Raw genomic sequence first — 23,457 nt, forward strand, 5'->3', positions numbered from 1 at the left:
AAGCCACATAAGTTGACATTAACACACTATTTATTCTCAACTATATATTTCATTACCAACAGACCAAATATCTGCAAGGTTTCTTTAATATGGAAGCCTAGTCACTCAGCTTCAGAAGTTCTTAATCTAGATAGCATTGATGTATGTTCATTCACTTGTAATCTTTCTTTATCTACAGTTAAATCTAAATGACTGATCCCTTTGCTTTTGTTACATTGCTGGTTAAGATAAACAACCTGATTTAATTTACAAAGAAAAAAATGTAGAATGAGTGTGATTTTCACCCTATGTCAGTTTCTCAGCGGAAAAGTTCATGAATAATCAAAAATTAATTTAAAAAAACTTGGGAGGGGTCCATTGGCTATAAATCTGTAACTTCAAGAACAAGTTGGAAGAATAAATAGAATCCCTAAAAATTGCTCTTCCCACTTGGTCTTGACTCTGGAAGGTCATACAGTCATTTTGGAAAACCGGAGATTGGGCCACATTACCAGTTCTCTGGCATATTGTGAGGCACAGAAACCAAGGTGCTGGTAGGGCAGTTCATCTCAGGTTTCCACACATCGGAAAGGTCCTACTGAAACCCAACCGAACCGAGTCCTTCGTCCCCCACTGCTATACTGGGGATTGAACCCAGAGCCTTTGCACTAAGCTACATTTCCGGTCTTTTGTTTGTTTTTTTTCCTTTTGAGACAGTTTCTCACTAAGCTAAGTTGGTCATTGTGGGCTCTAAACTGTGATCCTCCTCCCTCATGAGTCCTAGTTTAAAACAGGTGAACTCTTGCTTAGTTTCCTACATCTTATTTTTTGCTTACAAAAGAAGCAAAAGCCTGTTATTCAGGCAGTTCAATCTTCATTCTGTGCTGAAGCAGGCAGTAGTTTTGGAAACTAGTTTGGCAGTGGCACGCAGCTTAGCTTAACTATCTTCCACCACCCAGCCCGCCTCTTTAGCCGTGTTGTAACTATGGCTGACTTCCCTCACCCAGAAGGTGCCTTCTTGCATATGATGCTACTTGCTAAGCCTTGATACCGGGCACAGAAATATCCCAGGTAAGTGCTAGTTGCTGTCCTGAATCTGTAGGTTGCATCCAGAATCTATTAACATGTCAAGCATTAGATTAATGAAAGTCTAACTGCAGGGCCTCGAAGGCCTGGAATTGTGTCACCAAATACTAATAACCTAGCAGCCCTTCAGTAGGGCCTGTTCCCCTAGAACAATATGATCCACTTGATTTCTAACGCAACTTTCACTGAAGTATTTTAAATGAGAGTGTCAAGCAAGAAAACTACTTCCTGTGAGGTAAATGTTAAGACTACTGATTAGTGGTGTAGGATCTCCAAGGTGGAAGGACGACCTGGAAAGTGAAAATACAAAAGTTAAAAAAGATTGAATTCTGAATCTAATGGGAAAAACGTTAACACTGTGAAAAGGGACAGGTGAGGTTAGTTGATTATTAGGAACTTCTGCAGCACCAAGCACCGTGAATGTGAGGAGGGAAATTCAGTGATAGTCCCAGAGCCAGTAAGAAAGTAGTGTCTTCTTCAGAAGCCTTCCAAGCAGACCCAAAGGAGTCACCTTTAAGAAAGAGTATTGCTGCAGCTTCACCCTTGTCAAATTTCACAGCTCTTTACCTGTATCCCTAAGATGGTGACTCTGGTGCTCAGTGTGACAAGTGACACCCCTAACGGTGTGCGCTTCCACCTCCCCTCCCACCTGTGATTTGCTGAAGTCCTTGGGCCTTTCCACAGCAGGACCATCCCACTTCACCCTGTGACCTCCATCTACGGCCCACCATGACAACGGTTGATGTTGGTTTCTGTGACCCACTTCCAAAGCATTAGAACCAGCTTCAAGGAATTGACAGTTTTTGTTTTACAGAGCTGTAGATTGAACCCAGGACCTTCAATTTCAGCTGCATCCACAGCTTTTGATTACTTTTTCCTTTAAAGGCACAGTCTCACTAGGGAACTTGCAGTCCCCCTGTCTCAGTGCCTCAGAGTGCTGGGGTCACGAGACTGCACCCCTATGGCTCAGTGGAAATGCAGGGCTTATATGGTGCACAGGCTCTCTGACCCCTAGTCATCTTCTTTGCTCACCTATTTGAACCTTCCTGTGTTCCCTAAATTAGCTATGCACAACTTAACTACATTTATCAATTCTCCTGACCTGCTCATAACCCTATGGATGTATCTTCAGCCTCCCCTCCAAAATCTAGTACTTAATCAGGCATTCGATGTCCCCTTTCAGGGTAACACCATGTCTTCTAATGGGGGTTCCATTTCTAAAATCTCTACCCATCTCCACCAATTTATCCCCTTTCTGCTTTAAAGTTGCTTTCATTTCCCTGACGTGGGGATGGGGCAAATCCAATTTTATTCAGCTCTATAAATGCTCCAGTTTTTCTCAAGATGTCCCCGAGCCATATGGCTCACATCAACTGAAAGTGCTTGGGAAAAGAAGCTTCTTGAAATGCAGTGGATGGGATCCCAAAACAGATAATACTGGTGGAGAGTCCCACGAAGTCTGGATTGAACCGTGATGTACCACACTGACTCCTTAGTTGGAACAAATGCACTGTGATAGTGTAGGATTTTAACAGTATGGGCACACAAGAACTGTGTGGAATCCTGACAACTTTTTTAAACTTGGGAGTAATTTTAGATTTACAAGAAATGTTTCCAAAATTAAGAGTTTATCATCAAGACAAAAATGCTAGTGAGGATGTCAAGGAGAGGGGAGGAACCTCTATATTGGTGGGAATATAAAGTAGTTCAACCATTGTGAAATCAATATGGAGATTCTGCAACAGTCTAAAAGTAGAAGTCCCATCCTGAGTATATTCTCAAGGTACAATACAATAGTGTTACGTGCACACAATAGTGATACCTGCATACCCTTGTTTATAGCAGCACAACTCACAGTATCTAATCCGGAAACAGTCTAGATACCCTCAACAGGCAAATGGATAATGAAAATGTGATTGAGAAGGATGGATGGATAGATTAGACAGAGATAGAGATGTTATTCAGCCATAAAGAAGGAAATTGTCATTTGCAGGAGAATGGATGGGATTTGAGACCATAACGTTAAATGAAATATGTCAGACACAGATAGTTACATATTACATTACCTGAGCAATCTAATACATAAGTAAAGGAGTTAAAGGACACAAAAATGAAGGCCTGTTGGAAATGTGGGAGGGAATCTTGGGGGACAAGGGGGAGAGTGGGAAGGGATCAAACACAATGAAGACATGCGCTATTCATGTACCAACCTCCAAAAGGAATGTAACTGTGCTGTGCTGCAAACATCTGATTTGTAAGGCTTTATTAAAGTAAACAACAAACATTGTGGGCTCCAGAGCTACTGAGGTTCATTGTCAGGGCTGAAGCTCAGGAATCCCATTTTTCAGAGGACCCCGAGTGACTCTCATGCCCTCTGAAATGTAAAGACCTCGTCTCTGCTCCCTTTCCACTCTACGTCGGAATGGCTGCCCTTGCTTTACTGTCGTTAATCTTGTCTTTGCCTGCTTTAATCCTTCAAGTCTTCAGCAGGAAGTATGAGACTCCTTCCTCTGGGTCCTGCCCTGCTCTGTGTTACTGGTAGGGGCCTCAACAGGAGTCCCAGATCCTCACTGTGCTCAGGGGACTCTAATACTAAAAATAAGCAGGGTGTGGGGTGCACATCTTAACCCCAGCACTCTGGGAGGCTGAGGCAAGAGGGTCACATGCGAGCCCTAATCTCTGCCAGGTCTCCACTGCAGACCGCAGCTCTAGCCAAGCCTTCCTGTCCAGGGCGCCAGCTTCCTGGTGTCCCATCTCTGCTTCATTTCTGCCAGCAATGGGGAATCAACTGGGCAGGGCGTCAGCAAGCGGGGAGGGAAGGTGTAGCCCTGCTGCTGTTCTGCAGGCTGGGGTGTAGCCCTCCCTGCACGATTCTGCCCCCACTTGCATCGGGCCAGGGACAGGGGCAGCCCTTCCCCAAACCCCCACAGGGTCATAAACTAGCCTGGAAAGTTCCTATCCCGGCCTAGCTCTTCCCTTGCTGACTGCCAACCTCAGCCAACAGGAGCTGCCAACCAGTGAGTGGGTTCTGGACCAGCATCAGCTCCAAGTCCTGCTCCCGCTTCTGCCTACAGCCCTTACTGTCCACTGTCCACTGCCTGCATCTCACTTCCTGGGTGTGGAGTCCCTGAGGTTCTTCAGGCATTTGAGCTACTTCCGGGCCTCTGGAGAGGAGCCCCTGCTCCTGCCTCACGAGCTGCTTGACTTGTCTGTGGCCTGGGGCTCTCAAGCCAGATTCCTAGCCTCACACAGCAACACAATGAAGAGCTATGAGAGCTAAAGGACCGCTTCACCAATGTCATTGAGATGTCCTCGCTGGAGCCGCAGAACGGGGCTTTGGCCAGGAAGTTCAGCCAGCCCCAGACATCCGTGCCACCAGGAGCTGCACCTCGATGCATGGAAGACCACTGTGCTCTGAGCTTGTCTCCTCCCTTCTCCATGCAGCAGCTCATAAGACTTTCACGTGGCAGCTGCTCTCCCCATACTGAAGGAGAGGAGTGTCTATAAGAACGTCCTTGTCTCTGAAGATCTGGGATCACAGAGAAGAGCCTGAACAAGGAGGCCTCAGTACAGTGCCCATCTATCACCGGAAGATCACACCCCCGTTTGCTCTGTTGCATTTCTCCTTAACTATGCATTTCTTTAAACCTAGCCTAAAAACTCACAGATTGCCCAGGCATGGTGGCACACACCTGTAATCCCAGCTCTTCAGAGGCTGAGGCAGGCAAGTCACAAGTCCAAACCAACCTGGGCAGTTTGGTGAGACCTTGTCTCAACGTGAAATAGGAAGCACTGGGAATGTGGCTCAGTGCTGGAGAGCTGGGGTTCAGTGCCTAGTGCAGTAAAACAACCACTGCAGCAACAGCACAAACTCCACAGGCTAAACTGTTACCTTGCAAAGGCTGCATGTCAGGTAAATGAATAGCTGTTAAATAAATCTCAGTGCTTTTTCTTTGTGCATCTGTGAGAAAGACCTCAGCCACAAACCTAGGCTGGGTGAAGAAAAGGTATTTTCCTTCCCTACAGTTGAAAACTCTCACTAGCTTTGAAAAGAATGGGTAACATTGCACTTACGTGGCACTTCTCTTCTCCTACTTCTTAAATTATATCTTACATTTTAGAAGTACCTTTTGAGAAAACAAGGCCATTCTGATGTTTTACTTTCCTATGGTTAAGCAACAGAACATGTCGTAATTTGAGCCAAATACCTGAGTACTACAGGGAATCATTCCATTTCATGGGTCTGAAACAATTATGAAAAGTCATTGAGGCATCTTCTTCAAGAAAACATGGAGAAATCATGGGGTGGTCAGTTAGTAAAAATTAAGCATATAGGGCCAGGGATTTAACTCAGTGGCACCGTGCCTGCCTCACAAGTGCAACGTGCTGAGTTTGATCCCGGGTACAAAAAAAAAAAAAAATTAAGCATACTGGGGTTTGGTGGGAGGAACAGGAAGTTATTGCTAGTGAGTACAGGACTTCTTTCTGGGATGATGAGGATGCGCTAAAATTAGATGATAGTGATGGTTATACACTTGTAAAAACACTAGGGTATTGAATTATATACTTTAAATTAGTGGCTTGTATAGTATGTTAAGAGTATTTCAATAAAGCTATTTTAAAAAGTAGCCATAGAATTGAACCTGATGCCAGAGAGATGACTAGTATAGTCTGTATCCTTGTACACTGCTTGTGGCCATTGAAAAGGATATAGTACTCTTCTAAGGCAGGTTGGTTGTTAATTACAAAAATGTTCTTGGGTGCTGTAATGTAACTTAGGAGACTGTATATTCAATAACGATCCAGAACATGGAAAAATCATGAGTTGCCATATACAGTATTTATTTCCCTCCTCTTCCTGCCCTCCCTTCTTCGTGTATGTACATATATGTATTTATTTGTATTGTGGAGAAATTAGAAGTGATTTTAACTGGATGATAGAAAAGAATAAGTACGTTTTGATGTGTAAATTCAGGGGACTATTATGAACCTATAAGATTAAGCTTTGTGGAAGTGAATATCTTTGTACAAGAACTTTGGTTTACATTTGATTATTTCCTTAGGACAGAATGTAGAAGTTGAGTTACTAAGTCAGATGGTTGTAAAATATTTTTTCTTAATATGAAAGCATCTTTCCAGCTTGAATACTATATAAATAAATTGTTAAAAATTCAGATCTTGGGAAGAAGAAAGTGAAAGTTACCCCCAAGTTATACATATTTCAAAAGAATTCATTTTCTAAGCCTCATGGCTTTGGAGTGTTTTAGTGGGTAATTATTTTAATTTGAAGACTTCCCTAGAGTTAATATGAGTGTTATAAGAGAAACTTAGGATTTCAAAAGAGGAATTAAGAAATAACAAAATACAGTACTATTTTAAACAAGTGTATTTTAAAATACAGAAGGGCAGATCTGTTTTGTTTGTGTATCAGAGAAGCCACCGCTAGATGGCAGTCCTCTACAGCTTTGCGGCCCAGTGAGTCCTGTGTTTGCACAAGGTAGAGTAGGAATCACTAATGGAGGATTTTGATCTCACAATAATGCTTTGCTTTTTACTAGAAATAAACGCAACTTCTTCACATTGCAGACAAGTAACAGAGCGGTTGTCATACTAGCTAGCATCTTGTAGAATATAATGTAAAAAGTGCCTGCTAGTTGTGCTTCTCAAACTTTAATTTGCAGCTGAATCACAGGGAGATCATGATAAAAATGCAGTTACAGCTCCAGTTAAATCTGGAATGGGACCTGAGGTTCAGAATTTCTTACAGTATTTCAGGTGATGTCAAGTTTCAGGTTCTTGAGGCCTGTTGTAGCCCTTGTCTGCCAAAGGCTTCCCCTGTATTAGGCAGTCTTCTAAGCGTCTTACAGATTGAAGAGCTTGCTACAACCCCTTTAGTAAATGGTTGGGGATTCCAGCCAGGCACCCGCATCCTGAAGCCTGTGGTGTTAAACACACTGCGCTGGCATCCACCATTGCCTTTCCATGGTGGATGCCAGTGAAGTGAATTTACCTCCATCCAGACTCAGAAAACAACTTTCCTATCAGAGAGAAGTGTAGCTTGGTTTTGTTAAGGTTACGTCTGTAACTTTGATTTTTCATAGATTATGGAGTATAGCTTTTTTTTTTGGTACCAGGGTTTGAACTTGGGTCCTTGAGCTTGTGGGGCAGGAGGTGGAAACACTGAGCTAAATCTCCAGCTCATCTTTTGTAACTTCAGGTCATATATCTATCTTTTCAGTTTCATTGTTTTGGTTAGTTCTGTGGTTTGTAAGTCCAAAAACTTTTTTAAAGTCCCCAAAATTCAATATTAATGGCTGTGTGTGTGTGTGTGTGTGTGTGTGTGTATTTGCAGAGAGAGATGTGTTTGAAGGTTAAAACCAGTTTTTAAAATTGTGAACTGCTTTTTTAAAGGAACATGTAACTCTGGGTTTTATGAAAATGTTAGCTTATCTTTGCTTTTTATATTCTTGACAAATTAATGCTTGCAAGATTTAGTGAGTGGTATAAGCATGGACAAACAAGTTCTAATTTAGAAATGTAGTAAATTACTTCTCAGTTTCTGTGTTTTTTGGGGGGGACAATATTGGGAATGGAAACCAAGGCCTTGTGCATGCTGAGCAAATGCTCTACTATTGAACTACACTCCTACTCTTTTAAATTTAGTTTTTCTGAGACAGGATCTTGCTAAGTTGCCCATATTGGGCTTGAACCAAGATTCTCCTGCCTCAGCCTCCTGAGTAGCTGCTAAATCAGCTTTGAAAAAGTGGATTTGGATTTGAATTGATTTAATAGTATGTTAGTAAAATAAGTGGGATTTATTTAGTTTGGTAGTTTGAACTCATTTTTTTTGTATGAACTCATTTTTGAGGAAAGAAACAATGATATTTTGGCCAGATTTTTTGGCTTTTGTTTCATTGTGTTACTGGAACTTCTAATGGTTGTTAACATGATAGTTTACCTAGTTAACATAAATTTGCCTTTTCCAAATAGCATTTGGACAAGGATAGCTTTAATATTGAGTGGATAGGAAGCCAGCGGTAGAGCAAAGAAAAATGTTATCAGTTTAAGGTCAACTGTGTTCACTTAGCTTAATAAAATAAGATACTTAATGTAGTCTATACAATATGTCTGGCTACTGGCAAGCTGGCTTTTAAAGATATTTGAATTAGAATTTTCTTTACTCACAGTCTGTTTTAGACTCTGAGTAAATAGTTATATCTGCAGCTCCCCAAACTTTGCCCTGCAGGGCTGTGACAGAGTGATAAACCCTATAGTGCAAGGCATCTTTTATACTTGAACTGCAGTGCAACAGACACCGGAAAGGAGTTGTTAATTTGTTGGCAGTATGTGGGAACTTTCAGGTTTCAGCAGCAGGTCTGGTGTGTTAGTCCTTTCTTGCATTATCTCTCTTCATCCACCCATTTGTCTGTCTCTTCTTCCATCCACCTATCCACCATCCATCCATCCATCCATCCACCCACCCACCCACTCATCCATCCACTCACCCATCCATCCATCCATCCATCCACCATCCATCCATCTACCCACTCATCCATCCATCCACCCACCCATCCATCCACCCACCCATCCATCCACCCATCCATCCATCCACACACCCATCCATCCACCCATCCACTCATCTACCCACCCATCCACCCATCCATCCATCCACCCACTCATCTGTCCATCCAATGTGTGTTCACTAAGAATCTGTCAAGTGCCTGGACACTGCACTAGTTGCTTGGAACAGAAAGATCAATAAAAGATAGTTTATGTTTTCAAGTGGCAACCAATCTAGGGGGCAATGAACAATCAGAACCAAGTATATTTGAGTAAAACATAATGTAATAAGTCACAGTAGAGATATGCACAAAGCTGCTCCCTGTGGGCTGTGTGTATGTGCGTGTGTAAGGTGGGGAAGTGAACGTGAGTGGGGAGTGTGTTATCTTTTCTACGTCAGCACATCCTGTTGATCCACTTTAATACAGAGGTCGGTAATCTCAGTTTCTGATAAACAAACAACTTCATGGTCTTTTGTAGAAAGCTTCCATTGCCCAAAGGATGCACTATTCACATTCCTTTTGGGATAGTTTGTCCCTCTCAAGAAGATTATGTTTTAGACCTCAAAATTACTTTCTGTAAAAACTGTCATTTTCAGGCTACTAGATTGACTTTCTTACCTGTGATTCAAAGCCCTCAGGCAAAACTATCTGCTTTAACTGCCAGCTGATCTCTGGTGGAGAAGGCTATACTCCTTTTGAGATGACTATGGCCATGTCTGTTAAGAATGACAAGTTTAGAGGGAAGGATAGGAAGATGAAGTCTCACAGAGATTAGGAGATTCAAATGGAGAACAGCAGAGCATATGGGCCAGAAGGGCAGGGGAGAGTGAGTTTCAGGAGGTAGCAGAGGAGTCAGAAACATCACAGGCTAAGCAGCTGGAGCACAGAGAAGAAAACCTTGGAGTTGGACACTGGAGTCATTGGTGATCACAGGGGTGCAATCTTAACAGGAGGGAAAGAAGGTGGTCAGATTGCCCAGGATGAGGAATCCATAGGAAAAGGAAATCCCACTGGCAAGCTGCTATTGAAGAAGTTTGGCAGGAAGAGCAGAAGAAGGCAAGGGCATAGCTACCATGGAAGAGCATTTATAAGCAGGGAAATGTTTTTGAGGCACAGAATGAAATCTCAATCTGATGGCCAGAATGCCTTCATAATATTTTTACTTTAAAATTGTTATTTGAATTACAAAGTGCCTGTTTTGTTCCTTAAAATTGTATTTCTCATCACATAATTTGTGCTTCTATAGTCACATTGAACTATTGCCTTCTGATAATGAATTTGTGGTTTATGGATAGACTTCATTAGAGATTATCCCAACCATTTGAATCTTCCACGTTTATCCTTCTCCAACACTTTGTGCTTCTTTGTTCTGTTTTCAGAAATTATTTTTCTTTTTTTTTTTAAGTTCTTTTATTGGTACATTTTAGGTATACAATTCATTTACATTTCTCATTGGGTGCTTGTACCTGAACATGATGAATCTTGGTTCTTATTTTTCCCCCATTACCTCTGCTCCCTTCACCCCCTTTGCCCTTCCCTATTTACATAGATTTCATTTCCATTTTTTTTCTTTTCTCATAGTTTTTCCTTTCCCTCCTTTACTTTTCCCTTCCCCTCCCTTCACCTCTTCATCTTTGGACCTTTTTTTCCTATTTCAAATTATCAATTATTCATTTTAATCACTTTAACCCTTGTTTACACTATCAGTTTCTCACACTAGAGAAATTATTCAGTATTTACACATGTGTGTCCTATTTATTTCACTTAAGAATATGGCCTCTATATGCATCCATTTAGCTATAAATGACTCTAGTTTTTCATTCTTTATGGCTGAGTAGTACTCCATTTTATAAAAAAAAAAATCACATTTTCTTTATCCAGTTTCCAGTTGATGGGCAGTTGGGCTGTTTCCAAGCTTTCACTATTACAAACTGTGCTGCCATGAACATGGGTGCACATATATCTCTGTGGTATAATTCTTTTAATTCTTTTGGGAAGATACCCAGCAGTGGAATAGCTGGGTCAAATGGGACCTCCAGCCCTAGCTCTTTGAGGTATCTCCATACTGATTTCCACAGTGGTTGCACCAGTCTGCACTCCCACCAACAATGGAGAAGGGTTCCTTTTTCCCCACACCCCCACCAGCATTTGTTATTGGTTGATTTCTTGATAGCAGCCATTCTTTCTGGGGTGAGGTGGAATCTCAGTGTTGTTTTCATCTGCATCTCTCGAATGACCAGTGATGTTCAACATTTTTTCATATATTTGTTTGCTGCTTTTACTTCTTTGTCTGAGAAATGTCTGTTCATTTCAGATGCCCATTTTTGAATTGGGTCTTTGAATTTGGGGGGTCTGATTTTTTTCAATTCTTTGTATATTCTAGATAGTAGTCCTTTGTCTGAAGTACAGCTGCTAAAATTTTTTTTCCCATGTTGTAGGTTGTCTGTTATCTCTGTTGGTGGTTTCTTTTGCAGTGTAGAAGCTTTTTAATAAAATGAAATCTCAGTTGTTGATTCTTTCTGCTAGTTCCCGTGCTACTGAGGTTTTGTTCATGAAGTCTTTTCCTATGCCAATGTCTTCAAGAGTTCTATCTAACTTATCTTCCAGCAAGATTAGTGTTTCTGTTTTAATATGTAGATCTTTAATCCACTTTGATCTTAGTTTAGTGCATGGTGATAGGTATGGGTCTAGTTTTAACCTTTGGCAGGTTGAAATCCAGTTTTTCCAACACCATTTATTAAAGAGGCTATCTTTACTCAAGTGAGGGTAGTTGACTTCTTTGTCAAAGATGAGATGGCTGAGTGTGTCTGGGGTTGCTTCTGTATCTTCTAATCTATTCCACTAATCCTTGGGTCTGTTCTTTTGCCAGTACCATGCTGTTTTTATCACAGTAGCTTTGTAGTATAGTTTCAAGTTGGGGATTGTGATACCCCCAGCCATGTCTCTGTTGCTTAGAATTGCTTTTGCTATTCTAGGTCTCTTCTGGTTCCAAATGAATTTTTGGGTTGTTTTCTCTAGTTCTGTGAAGAATATTGTTGGAATTTCAATCAGCATTGCGTTGAATCTAAATGGTAGTTTTGGAAGTATGGCCATTTTCACTATATTGATTCTTCCTACTCAGGAATGTCTTTCCATTTTCTTATATTCTCTTCAATCTCTTTTTGCAGAGTGCTGTAGTTTTCAGTGTAGAGGTCTTTTGCTTCCTTTGTTAGATTGATTCCTAGATATTTCATTTTTTGGGATGCTATTGTAAAAGGAATTGTTTCCCTAATTTTTCTCTCAGTGAGTCTGTTATTTGTGTATAAGAAGGCTATTTTTTTTTGAGTGTTGACCTTGTATCCAGCTACTCTACTGAATCTGTCAATTAAGTCTAGAAGTCTTTTGGCTGAGTTTTTTGGGTCTTCTATGTAAAGTATCATATCATCAGCAAATAATGACAGTTCAACTTCTTCCTTTCCTATCTTTATTCCTTTTATTTCTTTCTCTTTTCTAATTGCTGTGGCTAATGTTTCCAGCACTATATTGAACAGGAATGGTGATAGTGGGCATCCTTGTCTTGTTCCTGATTTTAACATGAAAGTTTTCAGTTTTTCACCATTTAGTATAATGTTGGCTGTTGGTTTTTCATAGATAGCCTTAATCAGGTTGAGATAAAGACCTTATATTCCAATTTTTTGTAGGGTTTTTATCATGAATGGGTGTTTGATTTTGTCAAATGCCTTTCAGAAATTATTTTTCTTGAGCCTAAGCTTCACTATACATGGAGATGTTTGCACTTTGAGCTTTCCTGGTGTCACACAACTGAAGACTTAAAGTAATGTTATCATAAAAATCCAGAGCAGCTCACTTCCAGCAGTGGCCAGAATTCTGTTTCCATGTAGATTTGGATGTGCTTCTCTTTTGGTCAGCTGAAGATTTGTTTGGTTGCAGCTAACAGTTGCCTGAAGCTGAGATAGGAACCTGATGTTGGCTAACATCATTTGGGCCCTTGCTGAATCAGATCTGAGGTCTATCCTTTTGTCTCTTTCTTTGGTTTCCACGGACAGGAGATTTCCTCCTGGTTACAGAGGCTGCAGAAGCACTGAACCTCGCATGTTGATTCTGGTCCAAGTAAAGTGAGTGTACCTTGCTCCTTGACTTCCTTTTTTTCTTTTTTTTTTTCTGGTATCGGGAATTGAATTCAGAACCTTGCACTTGCCAGGCAAGCGCAGTGCCATTGAGCTACATCCTGGCCCCCTCCTTGATTTCTGAGCAAAGGTCTCTTTCCAGCTCAGTGGCTCAGTGTCACAACAGGAATGCCACTGAGCTTGGGTTGAGTGAAAGGCACAGGAAGTAGGCCAGTCCTCTACCTGGTAAGAGTGGCAAGGGTTGGATCCCCGGGGATATCAGTGGATAATTAACTGTGGTGAGTTTGAGGATTGAGAGCTGATAAGGGAAAAGACATGACTGAGGTGCTGCTTTATCTGGCAGGTGTTTTGACAGGATTGCATGCCAGGGAAAGTCCAAATGGGCAGCCTCCTCTCCAGAGCCAGTGCCATGGGGCCAACAACAGAAGGAGCAGAGGGCACAAGAACTCCCAGGGGAGTGACAGCAGGGCTTACTTGTCCAGCAGTGGTGCTCAGAAGAGGATGGGTGGTCTCTGGGACAGAGTTCAGAAAGGCAGCAGTGATTCAGTCTTTTAACGTCTCACGATTGCCTGTGGCTGGCACTGTTGGGTGCAGTTTTATGGGGTATGCAGAGCAGGCTGACTCCAAACAACTGAAAATAGGCCAATTTGGGGTCGGCTTAAAGCGATTGGTGTAAGTTTGAGTTCCCAGTCACCTGCTTGAAGATGTGCTCAGGACAGGCCAGTGTGTAGAGGGCTACCTGCAGTCTGCTGTCGGATGGCCCCCAAGAGAGGGGGTAGGTCTCGGGAGGCCCCGCACTGTAAAGGTCCATCCTACACTGATTTTCCTTTCTCTCCTAGAATCTCTCTGGGGTGCTGCTTTAGCTGTTGCTGGAGAGGCAAGCAGTGGCGACTTGGGAGTGTGCTGGAGTGGGCACGGTGGGCTCGGGAGGGCAGGGACTGGGCAGCTGCAGGTGTGTCCAGCCCTGGCTTGTCTGGGCTGCAGAGTGGGGAGCAACTGCCTCAGCGCACATGTGCAACGTATAATGCAGTTCATGTGCACAGGTAACAAGACCCCTTCCCCTGCCCGCCCCTGTACCTCATGCCCTTCCTTCTGCCCACCTTTCTCCCGGCCTGCGTGTGGGTGTGCGTGTGCGCGTGCGTGCGTATCCGGGCTTCCCGTGCAGGTCGTCCTCCAGCCTGTCATCTGCTCCCCAGCCCCGTCGTCATCGCTGGAGGTGGCCTGGATGCTAATTTTTACAGCGTCATAGCCTTTCCTGCTCTCTTTGTTTTGGCAGAAGAATATCCAAAGTGGTAAAATTAGTGTTTTCTTGTCTGACAGGAAGGGAATACGGTGGACGTAGGGCTCCTGGAACTATGAGCGTTTCTCATCCTCCGGACTACGCCCCTGGGTCCATCTTCCTGTAAAATTTGGGAGTTTAGTGAGGGTTTTCAGAACTGGATGCGTTCACAGGCTCGCCACTCGTCCTCTCTGTGTGGACTTTGGGGTTAGGAGCTTCATAAACTGCACCCAGTCTGCCCTGACGAGTCTCATAAACAGCTGCGTCATGGCCTCCGGGTTTCAAAGCCTGCGCCCTGCAGTCCCAGCTCCTCGGCAGTTGTTTCTGCTGGCCCACGTTTGCTGTGTGTATCATTTATCTTGCTAATTCCCCATTTCACACTTTTGAAAGAGGTTTTTGAAACTAGTCTCTGTGAAATGAATCTCTGTGCTGGATTTGAAAAGCAAATGTTCATCATAAAAATTCTTGTGGACTCAGTAGTTCAGTTATTTGGATGATTCTGCTAGAATCCAGGACAATCTTCTCTTTCTATTGTATGAACTGTTTATGCAGCGCAGATTAATTTCGTTGTATTTGATATGAATATCTCTTTTACTAGATTGTTCTTGGCTTTTAAATTTTGTGTTTTGATGTGGCCAAAGTGTTTCTTTCTTGAATAATTTGTTCTATTTCTTGTAAGGCCTAGAAGCTTCTTTCTCATGTGGTTTTTATGTTTCTGTTTTCTGTATTTGATTTTCCAGCAGGGATTTTTATATTTATTTCTAGAGAAGACTACGTGGAGACGTTGCTATTGTCTATTATACCCTTTCGGGTGTGCTACTGAATTGAACCCTGTTTGTTGCTGCTTTTCAGAGTGGAGAAGCGAAGGGTTCACTCCAGACCGTGCCCAGGCGTGGTGAAGATTTGCATTCAGAGTTGTTTAGTCTGAAGCTCAAGTTCTTTCTATGTGTTATCTCCCACTTCCTTGCTTTGAGAGTTGGAGGGAGGGCTGTATGCACCAAGAGGGGAAGGGGAGGGGATTTTCTGAAAGCCTCCCGAGGGCGGAGGCTATGTCTTCTGTTCACTGTGTGTCCTTCCTGCCTTGCAGTTCTTGGCACAGAACGGTGCCAAATAGTGTTTGTTGAGTGAATGAACCACAGTAACTATGCCTGGGTGGTGCTGACCACACACCAGGCTTTCAGGGCAGTTGTTGGCCAGTGCTATCCGTGTAGCCAACTTCCAAGGGTTGTTTTGTTCTTGTTTTTCCTGTACTGGAGATTGAACCCAGAGATTGCTGAGCTACATACCCGTCTCTTTCATTTTTAAAATTTGAGACGGGGTCTCTCTAAGTTGCCCCGGCTGGCCTCTAATTTGTGGTTTTCCTTTCTCAGCCTCCTGAGTAGCTGGGACTGCAGGCTGGTGTCACCAGGAAATTATTTCTTAATATTCCAGTGGTACAGCATTCACATAAGTCAGGTCTGCCTGGAGAAATAACAAGTGCTCATTTGCTACAGGTCCTGTACATTATAAATCCTTTCTTATTAATTTTTTAATTAGTGTAAAATGTAACATTTAGCTCAACTGAGTGTTTGTGGTGATGGCCACAAGTCAATGCTTTTGGTTTTTAGGTATTATTTTGGTTCTTTAATATTTAATATAGAAGATATTTTCCTTCTTTTCTTTTTTTTTGGTACTGGGGATCAAACTCAGGACCTTGTACTTGCAAGGCAGGTGGTGGCACCACTGAGCTACATCCCCAGCCCTCCTTCCTCTTTTTTAATGGTACTAGAAATTGAACTCTTTACTCCCTCTTTATACTTCTGTTTTTCTTTTCTTTGTTCTTGGTCAAAGTTTATTTTTCTTTGAGTCTTCCAGTCACTCTATTTTCATTTTTTCTCAATCAAATGGAAGTTCAGAAAAGTGGATTTTTTTTTATCAAAGAAAGTTTCATGTCAGAGTGTGGGCATAGTAGGGGCCTGATGTAGATTGAGGAGGTCCAATAGCGCAGTATTCCAGTGCTTATGACCAAGGTGAAAGAAAATAGTATGTTTCTAATAAAAACTTCAATACATTTGAACTGTAATTGTCCAAAAAAGAGGTGAACAGAATTTTATCAATAACATGTATAAGTATAGTGGAACATTTTTAAATCATAAAATGGCTTCAGTAAGCTTGTATGGTATTATATTGCCACAAAAATTTTAAAAAAATATGAAAAAAGAAAAGGAAAATGTTAGGGAAGAACACAAAGTTGAGATGATGAAAAGTTGTAAGGAAAGAAAAAAGTCTTTAGAAAACGACTAAAAAGAAATTCACTTTTTATTTCCCTTCAACAGTCTGTCTGAATTCATTTTATTTTCAGTTTATATATATAGCTTGGAGGCAAAGTAAGTTGAATATTACAACAAAGAGGATGTTATAAGGACTTTTTTCAGTGATAGAATGTAACTGAAGTGTAAACTGAGCAACCTTGTAACAGGAAACTTTATAATAAGGGAAGACTGTGGTTAGCTTTTCCACAGTTTTGGAAGAATGAATTTTATTAGGTGTTAGACACAGAAATTTTCAACTGATTTTTATGCTGTGAGGCTGCAAAGTTTGCTGACCATTTCCAGACTTTAGCAGTGGCTTTCACATGGGTCCTGATATATTAGGACCAGTACCTAGCACTGTTAAAATGCCTGCTGTTGCTAGTGTGGTTTTCTCCACAGTACTGAACTGTTCTTGAATTGATCAACACACAGTATACTTTGGGAACCCAATCAGTGGTTCTTTTCTTTTTGAATGATGGCAACAAATTCTTCTGAAGCCTGTGAAATTGGCCCCATCATTCAATTCTTATTCTTTCTTTGCTTTTCCCATCCAGCTTCCTAAAAACCATATTGTTTTGATGTCAATATGTGGAATAGAATATCTGTTGGGAAATCAATGTGTATTAATTATTTGGAATAAACGTAATGGCAAATTATATCAGTTAGCAGGCATTTGGCTTCTTGGGTTTCTCAGTGAGGACACTAAAATTAGGGAGATCTAATATCCCTAGCTCGTACTTCCTGTAAATTTTTCTTGGTTTTCAGATTAACTGGCAAAAGCTATGTTTTTCTGGCTTTTGAAGGCTAGTATATCATGGTAGAGTTTTAGATTTATATAGTGTTTATTATGGAGTAGTCAAGCTCTTTGTATCGCTCACCCAGTTATTGAAGCAAGCTAGAAGTGTCGGAGTCATTGCCCTAGCTTTCAGCTTTTCAGCAATCTTTTTTTATAAATTATAGCTACTGACTCCCCTCCCCTTACTCTCCAACTTTATTATATACCTCATGCATTTACATGTGCTTTTATTTTTATTTTTTTATTTTTTGGTACCAGGGATTGAACTCAGGATCTTGCACTTGCAAGGCAGGGACTGGAACCACTGGGCTAAATCCCTGGCCCTATATGTGCTTTTAAATGATGGAGGGAGAATTTAAAGACATCCTGTAGTTCGATTCTTTAAATTGCAGGACTGTCGGAGTCAGTATCAAGGGCGAAGTTCCTGGGAGATAAGCTGTTAGCAGGAGAGTGACGTGAGAAATACACCAGCAAGATACATTGTTATACTTTAAAAAACATGCCATTTACATTAAACCTTGCAAAGAAGAGAAACGTTCACCGGAACTAATTTGGTAGAAGCAGAAAGCCCCATAGAACAGACAGCTTGTGAGTGTCCCACCCTCCCTTCCCCTCTACTCTGAAGGATTCCTTGCTACCTTATGTTTTCTGACGGTTAACTGCTTATCTCTAAACAATATGCACTGCTGTCTTTGAGTCTTCCTATCTGGATTTTGCCTCTTGATGAAGCACAGTTGATGAAGGGTTCGATTGTTGACACTTCCTCTTTCCTTTCTTCCAGTTATGTCATATTCCCATCATCCCAGAGGCAAGGGATTGTCCTCCCCTCACCACCTGGTTTTCAACACTTGAATGATCTCATTTTATTCTGGAGTGATTTTCACTTTGCTTTTTTGCTTTTCTTATTGCAAGCTTTTCTCAAATGTCCAATCATCAGTTTTTATTTGAATATGAATTAATAGAAAGATTAGGTATCTTGAAGATGGACCAGTTAGCCTAGCTTTAAAATGGGCAGCTGGGTGTGAGCCTAATTTAGGGACCTCCAGAAGGTGATATTTTATTTTATTTGGAAGCTATTATGAATGGAATTGTTTTCCTTATTTGTTTCTCAGTGGATTCATGATTGGTGTACTGGGATGCTATTCCTTTTTGTGTATTGATTTTGTATCCTTCCACTTTGCTGAGTTTATCAGATCTAAAAGGATTCTGGTGGAGTTTTTTTGGGTCTTTTGTGTAAAGAATCATAATATCTGCAAATAGGAATAATTTAACTTCTTCCTTTCCTATTTATGTATATCTTTTATTTCTTTATCTTCCCTAATTGTTCTAGCAAAAGTTTCAAGTATTATATTGAACAGGATCGATGAAAGCAGATACCCTTGTCTTGTTCCTGATTTTACGGGAAATGCTTTCAATTTTTCCCCATTTAATATGATGTTGGCCGTGGGTTTGTCAAATTTGGTTTTATCAATTTGAGCAAAGATCCCATTATATCCTTTTGTTCAGAGTTTTTAACATGAAAGGATGTTGGATTTTGTCAAAGGCTTTTTCTGCATCTGTCGAGACGATAGCACAATTTTTCTCCTTGATTCTATTTATGTGACTTAGTACATGTATTAATCAATGTATGTATGTTGAACCATCCTTGTGTCCCTGGCATGAAACGGTTTGGGTCATGATGTATGATCTTTTTAAAGTGTGTTGAAGTCTCTTAGCAAGAATCTTATTGGAGATTTTTGCATCTATGTTGTTTAAGGATCTTGTTTTGTTGTTTTCTTTTTTTTTTTCTTGAGTCCTTATCCAGTTTTGTGTTAGATCAGTTCTGGCTGTGTATAATGAACTTGGAAGCATTTCTTCCCTTTCTGTTATATGGAAAAGTTTGAGGAACCTAGGTGTTAATTCTTCTCTAAAGGTCTGGTAAAATTCAGCAATAAATCCACCAGGTCTTGGACTTTTCTTGGTAGAGTTTTAATTATTGCCTCAATTTCATAGCTTGTTATTGATCTGTTTAATTTTTTTTGTAATTTCTTGGTTCAATTTTGGTAGGTCATATGTGTCTAGGAATTTATCCATTTATTCTAGATTCTCTGATTTATTGGAAAAAATTTCTAATATTTATTAGAAATTTTCAAAATAGCTTCTAATAACCCTTTGGATCTCTGTGTTGTCTGTTGTAATGTCACCTTTTTATCTCTTATTTTATTAATTTGGCCCTTTTCTTTCTTTGGTAAGTTTGGCTAATGGTTTATCAATCTTGTTTATCCTTTCAAAGAGCCAACTCTGATTCATTACTCCTTTTTATTGTTGTTCTAGTCTCTATTTCATGAACTTCTGTTTTGATCTGTATTATTTCTTTCCTTTTTTTTTTTTTGGTACTGGGGATTGAACTCATGTCCTTGCATTTGTGCAGGGAAACCACTGAGCTAAATCCCCAGCCCTATTTCTTTCCTTTTACTGGTTTTGTGTTTGGTTTACTTCTGTTTTTCCAGACCTTGAGATGTGTCATTAGGTTATTTATTTGGAATTGTTTTGTTTTGCTAATATAGGCACTCATAAACTTCCCTCTCAGAACTGCTTTCCTTTTCCTTTTTCTTTTTTTTGGTACCAGGAATTGAGCTCAGGACCTTGGGCTTGCCAGGCAGGCGCCGGAACCACTGAGCTAAATCCCAGACCAAATTGATAGCATTTGGGGTTGTTTTAACTTTTCTTTATACATTTTTTTGATTATCTACAATAGACTTACATTAATTTTTCTTTTTCTTTGGTACCGGGGATCGAACTTGGGTCGTTGTGCTTGCACAGCAGGTGGCAAAACCACTGAATCAGAACTGCTTTCCTTGTGTCCCACTGGTTCTGATATGCTGTGTTTCCATTATAGTTCAATTTTAGGAAGTTTTAGATTTCTCCTCTGATTTTCTCACTGATTGTTCAAAAGTGTATTATTGAATCTCTATGTGTTTTTGTAGTTTCTTTTTTTTGGTATTGGGGATCGAACTCGGGACCTTGTGCTTGTGAGGCAGGCCGTGACACCACTGAGCTAAATCCCTGGCAATTTTTGTAGTTTCTTTTGCTGTTGATTTCTAGTTTCATTCCATTGTAGTCTGACAAGCTGCATGAAAATTTTCTTTTAGTTACTGAGACTTGCGTTATGGCCTGAAATGTGGTCTATTTTGAGGAAGTTCCATGGACTGCTGGGAAAAACGTATGCTGCTGTTGTCAGATGGAACACTATGAAGATGTCTGTTAAATCCAATTTGATCTATAGTGTAGATTAACTCTGATTTTTTTTTCTAGTCTTAGGGATTGAATACATGTCCTTCACACTAAGCTGCATCCACAGCCCTTTTTAATTTTAATTAATTTTTAAATTTATATATTAATTGGTACATTTTAGGTATACAATACATTTACATTTATCATTGGGTGCTTGTACCTGTATATGATGCATCTTGGTTCTTATTTTTTCCCCATTACCTGTGCGCCCTTCACCCCCACCACCCTTCCCTATTTACAAAGACTTTGTTTCCATTTTTTTTTCCTTTTTCATAAGTTTTCCTTTCCCTTCTTCCCTTTCCCCTTCCCCTCCCACCATTAATTAATATATTTTTGAGATAGGGTCTTGCTAAGTTGCCCAAGCTGTGCTCAACTTGCAATCCTTGTACCTCAGTCTCCCAATTACTGATATTTCTTTGTAGAGATTTTTGTCTGATTGATCTCTTTATTTGTGAGAATGGGGTATTGAAGTCGCCCTCTATGATTGGGGTTGGTCTGTTCTTTTATATCAACTAGTATTTGTTTTATGAAATGTGGTATACCAACATTTGGTGCATATATATTTATAGTTATTATATCTTCTTGGTGAAATTTTCTGGAATAATTTCAGTGAATACATTTTTTTATGCCATTAGCCTTTATTTCCACTCTGTCTTCAAGGGCAATTAATCTTAAATTTGTTCTTTTAGAGAGATCCAAGAGCTCTTGAATGATCTGCCTGAGTTTTTTCTCTTTTCTCTATTACTGTATGAATGTTCTAGTATGTCTACTTCATCTTCATTCTCAGATTTCTCTGACTCATCTTGGCTACTGATGAGACTTGCAGTTGAGTTTTTTATTTCACTAACAGAGGTTTTCATTTCTGGGTTTTCTGTTTGGTTCCTCTTCAGAGCCTCTGTTTCTGTACTGAAGTGATGGCTCATATCCTGCATTGTTATCCTTAATTCATTCTGCTGCTGGTTCTCCTTTGAGCTCATTGATAGCTTTAGTAATTGATTTCATTCAGCTACTTATTTGTCCCTTTTTAAAAATTAAGTTTATCGGTACACTTTAGGTATAAAATACAGTTACATTCATCATTGGGATCTTGTACCTTTACATGATGTATCTTGGTTCTTATTTTTTTCTCCTATTTGTACCTTTTTGAATCTCACTGGTCATTGTAAGTATCAGTTTCTTAAATTTTTTTTTTTTTTTAGTTTCTTAAAGTTTTGCCTGGAATTTCATTCAGTTCACTGTCTGTGTGGAGTTTGGAATTTTTGAGGCATCCATTTCCTTGTTTTTTTGTGATACTTATGTTTTTGTACTGTGATTTGCAGACCATTTGGAGAGATGTCTCTATCACTATAGTGTGAGTCTTTTTAATAAGTGGCTTTCTCTTTGTGATGTGCCTGAGTTGTGCATATGTCTCCACGTGAAAGTACCCACTCAGTGTTCTGGCTGCTAAGTTCAGTTCCTAGCAATGCTTTGAAAGGAGAGAGTTAACTATCAGTGACAGCAATAACTGAGAAATGAATCATTTGTTACCATATAATTAAAAACTTGTTTCTGAAGATCTCCACTATTTCACTAATCCACAAAAAGACAGGAAGAGCAATAATATATAATAGGTAAGAAAGTTAAACATTGATATTCAGATTAATAGTATTATACAAATATGAGAGAAACAAAGCAGGACGTGCAGCTGACGGGCTGAGAGGTTATGGGACAAGAAGGAAAAAGGGGAAAGGCAAGGTATGTAAATGGGAAGTAAGAGATGAGGTAGGGAGACGGAGTCCTACTGTTGACCTCCCAGTAGAACAAAGCTAGCCAGCTCTGTGATGCAGCCACTGACGTGGGAGAATAGGGCAAGGTAACAACACTACAGAAGCAAAAGCAGAGAACGAATACACACAGACAATCCAGCCCAACCAAATGAAAAGCAAGCCAGCAAGCAGGAAAACATAGGAAATAAGCCCCCAAAAACCCAATCAGGAGGACTGTGCATCCTTGGGAGGTACTGGTGTGTAGTTGGTAGAGGGGTGCCCTGGGAGGCCGTACCTGGTGCAGCCCGCAACCTGCTGTGGTCAGGATCTTCTTAGTGTGCAAGGCCATAGGGCCGAGGCCGAAGACACACTGGCCCGGGCTGAGGCCCTCACCGCTGTGGCCTCTGTCCCCACAGCTGCCCTGCCCACGCCCTGCTGTTGGCCTGGTCCCAGCTCCATGCAGCTGGGTGCCTGCTGGCTGTGGAGTCTGTGAGCCACCTCTGAGTGCTGCTGCCTGTGTCCGTGGTGGTGGATCTTTTCTGTTCTTTCAGAGATAAAGATCTTGCAATGTTGCTCACGTTGGCTTCCAACTCCTGGCTTACACCATCCTCTGTCTTGGCCTCCTAAGTAGCTAGGAATGTGCCATTGTGCTTGGCCCATCATTTAAATCTTACATTAACATGATCATTAATGGTTATCTTGGTGCAGTGGTCTGTGCTTGTAGAGCCAGTTACTCAGGTTCTAACAAGTGAGTGTCTTTGAAAATTCTGTTCATTGTGGAAAGAGATTATTGTGTCTAGTCTATGAAAAGTAATTCTTTTCCACCCTGAAAAGTATAGGTACTATATTCTGTTAAAAGTAACAATTATGGGGTAAAAATGAGTTGTCTTTTGATTATGAAAACAATTGCTTAAAAAATATGGCCAGGAGGGCCAGGGATTTAGCTCAGTGGTGGCGCACCTGCCTTGAAAGTGCAAGGTCCTGAGTTTGATTCCTGGTACTGGGGAAGAAAAAATACGGCCAGTTGATGGGGAGTATAAAAGGAGTCACATAATAAAGCTACTGAAAATCAGTTACAGGATCAGACTAACCATTATCTACTAGTTACTTAAAATATTATATAGATTCCATATAATGCTCATAATGTAGACATACTTTAATTATATTTGATATAGAATAACATTCATAATTTCCACCATACACATATATCCTACCTGTTATGATAACACTAGTATTCAAACAGCAGTAGCTGTTTTGATGTTTGAAGAAACACTTGCTAGCTGAAGGACATTTCCTTGAGGCATAGACTGGGAAGTATA

This window comes from Heterocephalus glaber, unplaced genomic scaffold (assembly GCF_053883595.1).
Source record: "Heterocephalus glaber isolate CG9 unplaced genomic scaffold, H.glaber_assembly_v1.0 deba00001111, whole genome shotgun sequence".
NCBI classification, from domain to species: domain Eukaryota; kingdom Metazoa; phylum Chordata; class Mammalia; order Rodentia; family Bathyergidae; genus Heterocephalus; species Heterocephalus glaber.